This window comes from Apodemus sylvaticus, chromosome 3 (assembly GCF_947179515.1).
Source record: "Apodemus sylvaticus chromosome 3, mApoSyl1.1, whole genome shotgun sequence".
NCBI lineage: Eukaryota > Metazoa > Chordata > Mammalia > Rodentia > Muridae > Apodemus > Apodemus sylvaticus.
The window spans coordinates 89,299,395-89,315,279 of NC_067474.1; the positions used below are offsets into that span (position 1 = coordinate 89,299,395).

A 15,885-nucleotide genomic window follows, 5' to 3' on the forward strand; every position below is an offset into this window, starting at 1 on the left:
TTCTGAACAGAACACCAATAGCGTATGCTCTAAGAGCAAGAATTGACAAATGGGACCATATAAAATTACAAAGTTTCTGTAAGGCAAAGGACACCATCAAGAGGACAAATCGGCAACCAACAAATTGGGAAAAGATCTTCACCAATCCTACATCAGATAGAGGGCTAATATCCAATATATATAAAGAACTCAAAAAGTTAGACTCCAGAAAACCGAACAACCCTATTAAAAAATGGGGTACAGAGTTAAACAAAGAATTCACACCTGAAGAACTCGGATGGCGGAGAAGCATCTTAAAAAATGCTCAACTTCATTAGTCATTAGGGAAATGCAAATCAAAACAACCCTGAGATTTCATCTTACACCAGTCAGAATGGCTAAGATTAAAAATTCAGGAGACAGCAGGTGTTGGAGAGGGTGTGGAGAAAGAGGAACACTCCTCCACTGCTGGTGGGGCTGCAAATTGGTACAACCACTCTGGAAATCAGTCTGGCGGTTCCTCCGAAAACTGGGCACCTCACTTCCAGAAGATCCTGCTATACCACTCCTGGGCATATACCCAGAGGATTCCCCACCATGTAATAAGGATACATGCTCTACTATGTTCATAGCAGCCCTATTTATAATTGCCAGATGCTGGAAAGAACCCAGGTATCCCTCAACAGAAGAGTGGATACAAAAAATGTGGTATATCTACACAATGGAGTACTATTCAGCCATTAGAAACAATGAATTCATGAAATTCTTAGGCAAATGGATGGAGCTAGAGAACATCATACTAAGTGAGGTAACCCAGACTCAAAAGGTGAATCATGGTATGCACTCACTAATAAGTGGATATTAACCTAGAAAACTGGAATTCCCAAAACATAATCCACACATCAAATGAGGTACAAGGAGAAAGGAGGACTGGCCCCTGGTTATGGAGAGACTCAGTGAAACAGTATTCGGCAAAACCAGAACAGGGAAGTGGGAAGGGGTGGGTGGGAGGACAGGGAAAGAGAAGGGGACCTAAGGGACTTTCGGGGAGTGGGGGGGCTAGAAAAGGGGAAATCATTTGAAATGTAAATAAATTATATCGAATAAAAAAAAAGAAAAAAAATTGGACATCACAGAAACAATTTTCCCAAGCAAATGATGCTAAGTTAGCAAGACAATTGTCAATGGGCTGAAGAGAATGATACATATTTGACTTGTACTTGTTGAATGAAGAGAGAGGAAGGCAAAGTAGGTATCTTAACTATGCTAAGAAATAGGAAATGTAATGAGACTCGAGAAGAAAACTCATATTATTTGAACACTGATACAACATATTTGATCAACAACACTAGGGTCAAAGGTACTAGTTTATTTATTTATTACTAAATAGAATTTATAAATACTTGAAATGCTAGTCTTTATAAACTATAAATTTTTCAAATTTCTTTCAGCTTATGGAAAATCATCCTGAGCACTCTCATAGAGGAAGGGAGAAGGGGAAGCAAAGGGGAATGGGTGTTTTTGGAGAGGAAACTGGGAAGGGGGATAAGATTTGAAATGTAAATAAATAAAATAACCCATAAAAATAATCCTTGTATATTAAAAATCAAATAATATTTAAATAATAGCAATACACTAATCTGTTGGTATCCATAGGGAACTTTCTGCAGGACATCTGTATAACCAAACTTTTGAACTATTATAAACTCTAATAAGTAAACTCTCATGCAAGTAATTGATATTCTCTTCAATACTTTATATCATCTCCAGCTTATTATTGTACCTAAGATAGTGCAAATCAGTGTCAATAGATTATAAAAATATCTCCTATATCCTAACAAACCTCTAGTTAACACAGCAGAGTTAATAATATACCATGAAGTCACCTAAGGTTTAACCTACTATGTAATCAGCCTATTTGTTTAAATTGCCTTTAACAGAACAATGTAACAATCAATTTTGCTTACCATGGATCTCCCATGTCAACTTTTGAATTCCAAGCTAATATGAAGCTGCAATCTTAACTTATGTCCACTTCCATGATTCTGTCCCAGAGACCAATGTGTGTGTATATTTTTATGTGTTCTATTTTATTTTGAAATCAAGAAATGGATTGAAAAGAAACCAATAAAGCAAATATCCACCATAAATGCTGGAAGCAGCATTTAACTTTTTGATATTGCTTCTTTGTTATCTGTATCCCTTGGGGTTAGTTGAAGTCAGTGACTTAATCCCTTTTAAAATTCTGTTAAATTCTCCTGTAAAATGTCCCCCCACTCTTTCCTGTATGGTGCTTTTACATTTGTTCTCCAAATACAGAACAAAGCTCTATATTTGCTCTATATTTTTATAAGCTTTTTCTTAGAGATATTCATATACAGAGACACAAGTACAGACATATTCACCAGGTAATATTCAGATTGGCAATATTCAGACACATATAACAGACAAATTACAGACAAGAGTTGATAGAAGGCATAGGAAAAGAGGAGTCAACATTCTTTATTGTGATATATATATATCACAATAAACTACTGCTCTCATTCTTCCTGACTGTGATGCACTGTTCTGCTTTGCTGCTTTACACACACACACACACACACACACACACACACACACACTCACTCACTCAAATGCTATACATGCTTAATACATGTGAAAAAACTTTTTGGATATTTTTCATCTGTGGTTGGTTGAATCCAAGGACATAAAACCCATTACAAGAAATCCAAACAGTTTATTATTTGCAAATAAAACTTTGTATTTTAACCATAATTTATTATGGATTTGTGCTGACCAATTTTATATCAACTTAAAACAGGCAAGAATCATCTGAGAGAATGGAACATTAATTGAGAAAATGCTTCCATAAGATAGGGCTTCAGTCAGCCTGTAGAGAATTTTATAAATCAGTTATTGATGGAGGAGGGCCCAGTTTATTGTAGTTGATACTATTCTTGGGCTGGTAGTCGTAGCTTCTATTAGAAAGTAGAGTGGGAAAGCTACAAGGATCGAGCTAGTAATCAGCACCACTCCAGCACCTGATGACCTCTACATCAGATACTATCTCCAGGTTTCTGCTCCGTTTGAGTTCTGGTCTTGACTTCCTATAATGAACAGTGATGTGGAAGTGTAAGCATAATAAATGTTTCCCTCCCCCTGTTGCTTTTGATATTGGTGCTTCGACACAACAATAGAAAACCCAACTAAGACAGTAAATATATTATTGGCATTTGCCCTAAATTCCTGACACAAGCTTTTTAAAATTCTTGGATTTCATGGAGATACTTTGAAGTAAACTTATCTTAGTTACTTTCTCTGGTGTTGTGATAAAATGCCATTTCAAAGCATCTTAAGGACAAAGTGTTTATTTTAGCTCACAGAAAGGTCTACTCCATTATGGTACAATTAGGGGAGCAAGAGCCTAAAGCAGCTGGCCACATTGCATTCACATTTGGATAGAATGAGAATAGTGAATCCTTGTGCTGAACTAAGCTTCTCATTTTTGTACAGTTCACAATCTCAGCACAGGTCATAGTGTAATCCACAGAAGTATTGTTTTCCCACCTCAGTTAACCCACTATGATAATTCCTAATAGGCATGCTCATGTCTATCTTCCAAGTAACTCTAGATCTCATTAGGCTGAGGAATAAAATCACCCATTGCAAACTGAGTTTATACTACTGAGGGAAAGGTTAAGGCAGGATTGCTTCAAAATGAGGCTCTTTTTCAGAAAGCCAGAGATTAGAGAATTGATACAGGAGAAAGAAGGTAGAATAATAAAGATTAATTTCAGAAATTATTAAACCAGATTCTATAAGCTATCTGGTTAGTGCACATGTGAAGCACTGGGGATTGACACAAACAGGAACAAGATGGAAGTGATTCTTGGCCCCAACCTCATGCTAAGCACCTCTCCCATATTTGTTCCTAGGTACAGCCCTTTCAGTACAGCAGAGAACACATGATTCTACATGTGAAATATGTAAATAAAGTGTGGCTTATATGTGATCTCTATCAATAGTTCAGAGGAAATGATTTGAAGGAAAAAATCTTTTATTCCCTGTGTTAATTAGTTGTACTTGAGTGCATGCCCATGCGTACTCATGCAAGTGCACACACACACACACAAACACACACACACACACACACACACACACACACACACACACACAATTCTATCACCTTAACACTGGCCAAACACCTGTTCAAGTGAGAATAGAATCATTCTAGCTTTACCTGCTCAACTTACTTGGATGAGAAAGTAGAAACATACACTCTCATAAATTACTACCTTCTTCTAGAAGGAGATCTCAGACACAGTGAGGATTGTACCGGCAGAGCCTCAGGCAATGGGGTCATTAATAAGAGAGAAATGACTTATGTTCTGTGTGTGTGTGTGTGTATGTGTGTGTGTATGTATGTGAGTGTGTATGTATTTATATAGACAAACCATAAATTGTACTTTACATATTTGTAAAAAGAAATTATATAACTGTTATTAAACCACAAAAACTTTGTAAATATTGCTTAATACATTTAAATAATTGACTTTGATGAGCAGTAATCCTCCATGTAATGGGTCTACTGAGGCATATATGCTTGGTTTTCTGTTTTTTCTAGGTAACGGTTCTACTTGTTATTTCTGTGAAAGGCTACAGAATACTTCATTTTGTGCTGCTCTAGCCTGAATCCTTCCTCATCATTCTTCTTGTTCGCCCTCATTTTACCCGTCTTTGTCTGTGAAACTGGTGGCACAGTGTAATGTGTGCTTGTCAAAGGTCTAGCTCCACTTTTCATAATGTCATTCTCTTTACGTTTCTACTTCACATTTAAAACAAACATATTGTTCCTGCAATAAAGCTTTTTATCTGTAAGCTATTGTACAGTATAAAAGCATTTTTCTGTAGAAAAAATACCAGGAGAGCCTTTTGTCTGCTAAGCTGAAAAACTAAATTCCTCAGCACATAAAGTGCATTATGCTCCTCTTTGGATTTATACCATGGAAAGGAGAGTTGAGATGGTGGCCAACAGAAAACATTAAAAATTAACTTAGGAATTGTGGGACCTTCCAGGCATTCTAGCACTCAAACTGATGGTAGTGTCTCACATTCAAGCCATCATCTACCTAGCCAAGTCCTGAAATAATCAAATAAATAAGCTTGTGAAAAATCAACAAGTGTCTCTCTATTCCATGCTATAAGAATTAACAAGCGTTGTACCAGTATCAAAGGATTATAGTATTTGAACCCTTTCTTTAGAGCTTGTGAAACCCACCTACCTCATATGTAAATTTAATACAGGGTTGCTAAATACAACAACTTCATTCCAGTGAAGCTCATAATTAGAGTTTCTTATCCACTGTGTCAAGGTTATTATGTGGTAAAATACAGACTTCACACCATATTATGAGGTTATTGTACTAAAGCACAGTTTTAACTGAACACATGATGTGAAGTGCTTTTTGTATGTCACTTCGTCTTCACAATTCCATTTATGTAGTTTTAAACACCTGGTATTACTTCCATTTTCTCTCAAATGGCCCTCACCATGATGTACAAGACCAGGTCCTTTCCAAATCAAGGCCTGACACAAATACTATCTCTTCTTGGAACCATTCTAGCTCTTCTAAGAAGTCACCACTACTCATCTTCCTGTGGTATGTAATCCATCTTTGGTGACAGAGACATATTCTGGACCTGTGGAATTATAGTCAAGGAGAGCATTTCAATTCTTGCCAACCCTCATGGCAATTTTGTACACATTGAAAGTTGAGAATGAATGATTAGCATACATTTTATTGGCATATTGGCCTAAATGCTGATGGCTGAGTCAATTTTAAAAATATACTGTCATGGCAAAATCTTAAAAGTCTATTCATTATAGCTTATAATATTATTTTAACCATCCTCTGTTTTTCTTGTTTTCTTCTAGCATGCTTCAATGTCTCTACCCATCTCCCCCTTACCCTTACCCTATCCCTCTTTCTAGAATTGTGTAGATTGATCTGATTGTTTAGAATCAGTTTCTAGTTTTTAAATTCTGCATTTTTGTGTATATGAGTAGACCTCCATTTCACTCTCATTCTTGTTTCTGTCACAAATGAGCAGCCTCAGTCAGTCCTTTACCAGAGGCTTTGCATGAAGGCGCTGTCTTACACAGACCTCATCTCTGTGAAAAGGTGATCTGGCCTTAAAAGGAAGGAATTGAATATTCTTTTAAATGTCAGCCTTCATAGACATGAAATAACTGTACTTTTAACTTTTTGAATTTTTTTTATGAATTAGGAGAAATTAGAATTAAAAGCACACTTTTTAAAAAAAAATCCCTCTAAATATTTAGTTTGAGCTATTAGTTGAATGAAGACTAAAAACCATACAAGATAAATTATTTTTAGTGTAACTGTTTTGCTTTGTAACTTCTCTTCACCACAGAGAAGGCATTTAGGCATGGTATGCTAGAGCATCATTGCGAGGATCAGAAGGTCAAAGGACAGATTTGCTTTGATTCATTGTTGCAAATCCTTCAGTCCACATTCCTGGAGTCTCTCGAATGTGGGTCCAGGCTGAGGTAGTATATCATCATAGTGTGGAGAAATCTGCTTACCTCATGGAAGACAGTATGCAGAGACCAGAAGAAACCACACACTAGGTGCACTCAGCACCTTCATAACCACTTCTTTTAGCTATTAGACCGTTTTAAAGCTATGTCAGAGCTTCTGAACTTTCTGCCATCTCCCAAAACAGTGCCCACTTCTGGAGACCAGGCGAATCGCACTTGTGTCTTGAAGGACATTTCCTATTCAAATCATAACAGTTGACAACGATGCTGAACTGACATTTACTCTGCTTTGAATTAACATTCTAAAATTCACCCTGAAATGTAATTGCCACTGTAGCAGTGTTGGAGTGCAAGCCTTTAAGAAGTGATTAAGAAATGAAGATGTTTCCCTCACAAGTTAATTTATGTTAAGCCAGGAATGAATAAATTAATACGGGGATTTTTTTCTCCTCTCTACTCCCCTCTCCGCTCTCTTTCTTTATGATATGATGCAGCAAAAAGATTCACAAGCTGAAACGCTAGAGAACTTCCCAGCCTCCATCAGTATAGACCAAATTGTAGTATATTGCTTATGATTAGTCCAGTTTGTAGTATGCTTTTACCGGATTAGAAAATGAAGGAAGACAACATGTAAAACAACAGTATGCTATAAGATCAAATGCACTGGCCAAAATACAAAGAGGGGAAGCCCATCTTTTCCTCTTTACTGCATTGTTGTCTTGACCCATTCTGTTCTCGTCCTAATAGAGCTCGCTGACCCCAGAGCTGGGGCAGCCCATCTGTGAAGGAGTACAGGTGCTGCTTGAATGCTGTGCATGTAAATACTAATGCATGTCCTACTTCACTGGCATGGGAGCAAAGCTCTGGAGGGTGTAAGTCAGTCAGTTGGACCTCACACTGTTATAATTGGGTCAGAGGGGGGACACAAACATTCTGCCACTAGCCATGCTTCTCAAAGCCTCTGATTTGAACACATACCCCCAACTGACCAAAGGTTAACATTTCTGACATGACATGTTGTCCACTCCACAGCAGGTGGAGCTGATTTTCATTTTTCTTTCGTTTATTTAAAGACTTTCTAATTTATGCTAAACCCGAAACATGATTTGCATTTCAATATTAGAAAATTATGCCTACCTCATGGATTAACTAGGAAGCTTTAAAGGACTTTGCCTTGTGGGAAAGGGAATTTTAAAAACAGCAAAATTAAAGGAATAAGCAAATCACCAAATCAGAAATAAAAATAAAAATAGAAACATGCATATTACTGGCTGAAGAAGCAAAACAAAACAACAAAACTAGAACCTAATATGTTTTATTTCCTTTTATATTTCTATGACACTATCCTGTTTTAATATCATTTAGTGATTATATATCTTCCATGTTTCCACCTGTTGTCATCATCATCTTAAATATGACCTCTGTCAAAGGGTTTTCCGTCTCCGAAAGAGTTGTAACCCACAGGGTAAGAACGACTGCTCTATCATATCTTTTGGCTTTTATTGATAAATATTTGACAGTGCAGCAAAGGCCTGTGGCAAGGTCAGCACGTGAGGGGGTGTCTAGCCAGTGCGAAGGTCAGCTAGGTCACAAGGCCTCTACACCGTTAGTGGGACCTCAGTGAAGAACCTGACAATGAAGCTGAAGTGGTGCAGACTCAGAAGAACAAGGCTACAAAACATTATCTTGGGCTGTTTAAGGTTCGCCTTGCAGAGGATGAAGAGAACTCCAAAAGGTGGCCATAGTGGTAGGCCAGGAGAAGGCTTTGAGAGAGTCATGATAGGCATTGCTCAAATTGGATTTGTGGGTTTCCATCTGTTGGGTAGTCAACTCTGCTAAATAAACTAGCAGGAGTGAAGTCTCAAGTGGTAGCCTGTGAATTCACGGCTTTGACCACTGTGTCTGATGTCATCAGCTATAAAGGTGCCAAGATTGGTCAATAATATCTAGTTTGGTCAGGTATTATTGAAGATGTCAAAAATGGAAAGGGCAGAGGTCACCAAGCCATTGTAGTGGGTTGAACATGGAATTCCATCTTGATTATTCTGGCTGTCCTAAAACACTTGACACATAATATAACTGAAGATGAGTTGGAAGACTTTGGGATTCCCTTGAAGAGTAAATATCCCAACATTGGCTTTAAGAAGAAAGACAATGGAGGCATTAGTCACACAGACACTTGCCCTCAGAGTGAACTAGATGCTTGAAATAGCAAAGAACATTTTGGCTGAATACAATATTCATAATGTTGACATGAGTTTTTATAATGATCCCATTGCAAAATGACCTCGTTGATGTGGTAGAAGGAAACAAAGTTTATATTTCTTGTGTCTATGTACTAAATAAGATTGTTCAGATCTCCACTGAGGAATTGAATATTATCTATAAGGTGTCTCACTGCAAACACATTGCTATCACAACTAGAGCTTTGATGACCTTTTGGAGAAGTTCAGGAATTATTTCAAACTAGTAAAAAATTATACTAAACTTTATGGTCAGTTAGAGAGAGTACATCAATAGTGGTGCTACCTTACTCTTAAACCATAAATATTTCTGCATGAAGATTCACCAAAAATCTTATCAAAAATTTAAATATGTTTTGGTCTATGGTCTCACTGTGAAACATAATTCTCAGACTGTGGGAAAGAGCATACATTGGAAGAAGAAGATGTCCTCAGATTGTGAAAAGTGAAATCCTGTTTTGCATCTGATGGTTAGTCACAGCAGTTTTCCTTATGGTCAAGTACCCTCTTCATCTCCTTCTGTCCTTGGCAAACACTGAACTGGGGTATAAGAATGGATACAGAGACTTCCAAACTGGAACATCTCTTTGTAGCTGAGGCTTACCTAAAATTCCTTATTGATTGTCCTCCATCTCCCAAGGCCTGATCTTAGCAGTATATGCCTGTAACACCTCAGGAATATCACCTTTCTTACCTTGCTGTAATTTCTATTAAACCGTATTTAAAAAACAAAACAAAACAGTGGGTTGGCACATCGGGAAAAAAGAAACAATATGTATTTTCCATACAATATATTATGATTATGCTTTTCTCTACCCCAAATCTTCCCAATTCCTACTCTCCTTCCCTCCCATCTGGAGCCATACCATTTTCATTTCTCTTTCCAAAAAGACATCAGAAGAAAAATGATAAAATAAAATATGATACTCTTTTTAAGTTGGAATAGGACAAAACAAACAGGAGAAAGAGTGTTAAAGAAAAATTATAAGCAACACATATAGACCTAGAGACATATGTCCTAATACACTTGAGGAAATAGGAATTCCAAACTGGAAGGTCAGGGCTAGATCTGAGGTTCGGAACTTTCAGAATAATCATCCACTGTGAATAATAGGATTGTAGGTTCTTTCTAGAATCTGTTGTTCTGAGTATTGCTATGAAAAGTTTAACTCCCTGAACCAACAGAATGTAAAAGAACTTCTGACATCCTTGCCAGAGGACAAGAAAAAATACTCTTACCACATATAAAATTCCCTGAAGATTCACCCTAGGCTTATTTATGTTACATGTATGGGACACAAATGAATATGTTTTTGTACTCTTCTGTGGTTTGGCTAGAGATAAAGTTCCTAGAACCACCCAGAAAAGAAGGAACATAGTTTACAGTCAGAGATTGAAAATGTTATAGTATTTATGTTTCAGAGTTCATATTTCGTTACTAAACATTGATGTAAATATTGATTCATAAAGCCAAGTGTGCATTTTCCTAATCCTGGTTAAAAGCCTATTGTTGAGAGTGATCATAGGTACAAATGGTAAATGGGCTATTGTTTGGTGTTTAATGACTATGATGTATTCATTATGTAGCATTCCAAATATGTTTGCCTATTCTTTGTTTTTTGCTCTTGCTGGCTTTGGTTAAAGAAGCTGGTTTTTGTTTGTTTGATTTTTTTTTAAACAGTGAACGGTGCTAAACAAAAAAGTGACAAGGTAAAATATTGAACATAAGTAGCTTGTGACCAGTCAACTAAAAATGAGGCATCTATGCATTAAGAAAAAGTTCATGAAGGAAAGGGGGCAGGAAGAATGTGAGCAGAGGCTGGAGCAGAGCACCATGACCATTACAACTGGGTGTGACATGCCTTATGTTTTCTTGATGTTGTGGCGGCTGTGGTTATCTGCATACTACCTGTACAAGATCTGTCCCACCAACATCAGCATGGAGGAAGAGAGGAGTCGTGAGATCTTATCTGCTCTTCAGAATCTGTGGGTAATTAACAGGTTGGTAAAGAAGGAAGATTCACTTTCCTCAGTGGTATACCTATAAGCAAGAAGCCATGCTCCTACAAAGAACCACTCACTCATGCTCTGGTACATAATCTTAATTAAATATTGGATGACTAAATAAACAACAGACCCAAAACTAGAGGGTGAACTAGTTCTGAAGAGAAAAGGGATTAGTCAGAGTGGGAAAAGGACAGAAAAGGATAATGGGAATAAATATAGCAAAAAAACATGCACAGAAATCATCTAGTAAAAGCAGGAAGTCCCTCCCTAAATGAGGGTAGAGCCATCCCATAAGATGGGCTCCCAGACTACATACAAGGCAAAACAGAGCTGAACACCAGCATTCATCTCTTTCTACTTTCTCTCTAAAGATGTAATATCGCAAGCAGGTTCCTACCTGTCGTCATGTATTCCTTGATGTGACAAACTATATCTTCAGAATATGAGACATAATAAATCATTTCTCTTAAGTTTCAATTATCAGGTATTTTATCATAGCAATGAAAAAAGTTACTAATAAAGTTGGTACCAGAATTGGGATACTGATGTAAAGAAATAAACCTGAGCATATGGTGTTTAGATTTTTTTGGTTCATGGACAGAATATAAAATGGTTTAGAACTCCAGACTAGACAGGTCCCAGAGTTCTGTTTAAAAATAGTGTTATTTGTACGTGAACTTGCAGGACAAGGATACTAAGAGCAGAGCACACAATGGAGGCAGGCTTACAACATTTGAAATGGGAATAAGGACTCTCTCAGACATTTGTTTAGAATCTTTTTCTTACTTGATTTTCGCATAGAATATGTGGCATATTTGCCATTTCCCAAGAACTTGCAAGAAGATGAAATAAAAGGTGATATACTATTTGGCAAAGAAAATTTCAAGAAAGCAATTCCTCAAGGCTGCAACAACTGCTCTGTGCTTTGTCTCAGATCTATGGTAATGGAAAGTGAACAGATTTGGTAAGGAAAGATGCTTTTGCTACCTACTTTTCCCTGCCACAGTTGACTGAGCCTTCTAAGCATGAACCAGATAAAACCTTAAATTGCTTTTGTCACATGTTCTTTTTTTAACAGAAACAAGAATTGCAACTTATTTAAAACTCATTACCATGCATAAAATATGGTAATAAGTTGCATTTTAAAAGGAAATCAATGATTATCATGTCTGACAAATCACCTTAAGTATATTAGAAATCTATGACCACTCAGTAATTCTGCTTGGTCAGTTACTAAAGTCTTTATTAATTGACCACATGCTAGTAAGTTCCACCTTAGTAGCATTGAATCTTGAAAGTACTGAAGAAATTATCTATCTATCTATCTATCTATCTATCTATCTATCTATCTATCTGTTTATAGTATATGTATTAACATATAGTACTCTTTTTAAAAGTGATTTTTAAAAGGTATCATAGTTACTGTTATTAAATTTTAAAAACCTTAATTATGTGTATTATTTTGCCTACACACTTCAATATGCTTTAATTTGAATAATTTTGAATTGTTTTTCACTTTAAGATTCTTAAATTATCAACACATTCAGGCATAAAGGTACAAAGACTTTGAATGAGTGAATATACTAATATAGCATTATTTCTACTGGAAAATATTTTTTATTTTTGTTTAATTTATTTTGCCAAAATCATACTGTTTTTATTTCTTAGGACTGATGGCAAAATTTGACACATTCTGATGGCTTAAAATGAAAAAATTTGTCCTTTCACAGTTCTAGAGGCCAAAAGTTCAAAGTAAGGATGTCAGCAAACCTCCAACAGTGACTTGAAGAAAAAAGGACTCCCTGTTCTTCCTGCTGTGAGAGGTGCTAGTTTTTCCAACCTGTGGCCACATCTCTTAAATCTCCCCTCTGTCTTCTCAACATATTCTTGTCTCTTTACATTTCTGGGGCTTTAGTGGGTCTCTGACATTGGGCCAGGATCCACTTGGAAAAGTAGGATACATTTCTTATTACATGGTCTTCAAACTAAGTTTATCTGTATCTGTGTTTTATTCCCCTTTCCAAAGTAGCTGACATTTGTAGACTTCAGGGCTGAAGATGAGGTTGTCTTTGAGAGGAGTCACAATTCTACCAGCATTTATACCATTCTTAAGAATTCCATAAGTACTTCATTTTATGTATAGTCAATCTGTATGCTTTTTACATCTTTTAAATTTTTATAGAAAATCACTGACATTAATTAAATATATGGGATGCTGATGAATTATATTTGATATTACTTTTAGAAATAAACATATTTTAGTGAAGAAATTCTTGTTGTTTTTCCCTCTACTGTTTTACCTACTTAAGAGTTTTGATTTATTCACAATCAATTGTTTGTTATTAGATAACATAATTTAATGTATAAGGATAGCATTGATGGAATATCCTTTTCCATTTCTGTTATAAATTTTATGTCAGCCTATATAACATCATTCAACAGTGAAATGGAAGAATCCCAATGACAGAAAGGATGTGGAGGTGGTTGGGCCAACATGCAGGATTAGCATTTGGAAGCATTGCAAGCAATTTCAGACAAATACCAACACATGTTCCATGTTGGACAAATCTTGGAAGAGATATACAGACATGGGGAATAATTCAAATTTTAAGAAAAATACCATAAATCTCTTCATTTTTTATTCTCTCCACTCTTTGTTTCTGGAAATGAATTATTCCAGTTGTGTAATCTCAAACCATTAACTATCCCTGAAAATATAGTTTTTACTGTTTCTCTGACTGTTATCAGACTATTTCTGACTTACTGTTCTTTTCTGTCTACTCAAAGATACTTATTTTTCAAAAAACAATATTTTTGGAAACTTGTGACAAAGATTTCCAACACTACAATGCAAAGCTAGGATACAGAGGCGCTTTGGTAGGACCAAAAGAAAGACAGCACATTAATTAACTAATGCAGTGGTACTAAGTCAACACACAAAGCTCAAACCAAACACAGACTAAGCTTTGTTGTGTGCTGAGAGATCCAGAAGAAAACAATGAGCATCTGTAGTTTAAGCCACCAGCCCACTCATTTGCTTTTAGGTGCTTAAGAAGACTGGAAATATATTTGCTTTTATCACAGTGATGGCTTTATTCAAATTCAGTTGTCATTATTGCTGATATATTTGGGCTGAGCCCAAAGAAATAGTTTCTATTTGTCATTTCTTTTGAATGCCTCTTGCTTGCTTGTTTGTTTATTTTTATTGAGAACTGTTGAGTTTACCAGGATTATCTGTGTGGCCACCTGTTTGTGAGTATATGTACTAGAGGCCAGTTGTCCTTCAGTGTATAGGGATATGACTGCTTAGTCCTCAGAAACCATCTGTAGTCAGTAGTTGAGCAAGGATGAATAGGCACTATGGCTTTCTCAATTCATGGTTGATGAATGGTGAACCCTCTTTTGCTTAGACCCATTGCAGGTAGTCATAGCTACTGTTCAGTCATGATGGTGGTGAATCTGCCATACACCAAAGTCAGTGCTGCACAACCCTTCTCCCTTAAGGCTCTTGAATTTCTTCTAGTCGCCAATTCCTCAGTGATCCATATGCTTTAGTGGTTGTGCTCTAAATGTCCCGTTTATGACTTTACTTACTCTAAGATTGTGAATAGCCTTGAGTCTTTGCTGTTATCATGTGTCATTTCAAGAGAGGCTTCTCCAGCTAATGTTGGAAATAACATTTGTCTGTGGGTATAATAAAAACAGTGAGAAGGCAGCTAGCTAGGCAGCAGGCCAATGCAGCTAACCAGCATCAAAAAGGTGGCCCCTAGGATGTAAGACTATCTCAACCTTAAGCTTTCTCACTAGTTTTAAATTAGCAGGTGTGAACATTTTATCTTTGAAGTTGAACATAAAATAATCATTATGATATTTTTCATGTTTACATATCAATTTTAGGGAAGTATGGAATATAATTTATATGGTCAAAGGAGCTGATCTATTTTAAATAAAGACTATGCTCCAGTTCTAAAATTGTTCTATGGATATTAAAGCTCAGAGTGCGATTCTGATAAAAATGATATACTTAGTACTCAGCAACAGTCTTCCATTGTAAGTGGTCTTTCCACTACAGTGACATGTTCATATTGTTCTCAGAGCTAAGGGGTTTGTCAGGAGAAGAGAAAGCACCACAATGGGATTTATTAACACAAACAGTGGAAAGCATTAAATCAGCATCAAAGAAGTTTACCGCTGTGTTTTAAGAGGAAAAGATGAGAGTTGAGAATAAGATGTGTTCTAATCTTCTCCTGCAGGTAGGAGCAGAATTCCACAGGTACAAGCTCACTGTGCTCAGTGCGCATTCATCTCTGCTGAAGATCTGGAGAGTCCCTACCAGTCCCTACTTTAAGATGCAGAGTACATTCCAAAGCCAGACTTGACTGATGTTCAAGGAAGGTGGGCTGGGTATAGAATCAAAGACATTAAGCCATAGCAAATTTTCCATAGGTGAAAAAAATGACTTCTTTGAACACTGGGAGTTTCCAACTTCATTCTATCAGTATTTTCATTGTTGAATTTGAGAAAGATTACGTTAGATTAGAAAATTAAGGTGTACTACACATTTAAATGTGTAGTAGTCCAAAGGAAAAAATGACAGGAAGAAGTAAGAGGTATCTCCCTTGTTTCTTGGTACCAAGACAACAAATAGTTCCAAACAGCCTTAGGGATACTAAGAAAGGTGATACATTTCAAGGCTGACTTCTTCTACAAGCAAATGTGATTGAACTCTGAACCAATATGTAAACAAATCACACTTTCAAGTTCATTTCTTTTTCTACCACCTACATTCATGCTTTTCCAATCTTCTGTCCTGTTTCCTCTCCTTTCCCCCCTGCTTTCGTTTCCTTTTGTTTCCTTTCGTTTCGTTTCCTTTCCTTTCCTTTCCTTTCTTTTCCTCTCCTCTCCCCTCCCCTCCCCTCATCTCCCCTCCTCTCCCCTCCTCTCCCCTCCCTTCCTCTCTTCTCTTTTCTTTCTTTTTTTCTGCGAATACATTTTAGTTTTTTCCCAATATTCTTTGTTTACATTCCAAATGATTTCCCCTTTCCCAGTTCCCCTCTCCCCATAAGTTCCATAAGCCTTCTTCCCTCTGCCCAT

The 15,885-nt window shown here is 36.7% G+C and overlaps 1 pseudogene; it reads left to right on the forward strand.

Moving 5' to 3' along the window:
* LOC127680272 (developmentally-regulated GTP-binding protein 1-like) overlaps positions 1-9,226 on the forward strand; it is a 35,707-nt pseudogene extending 26,481 nt beyond the window's left edge.
* Positions 9,227-15,885: the final 6,659 nt, after the last annotated feature.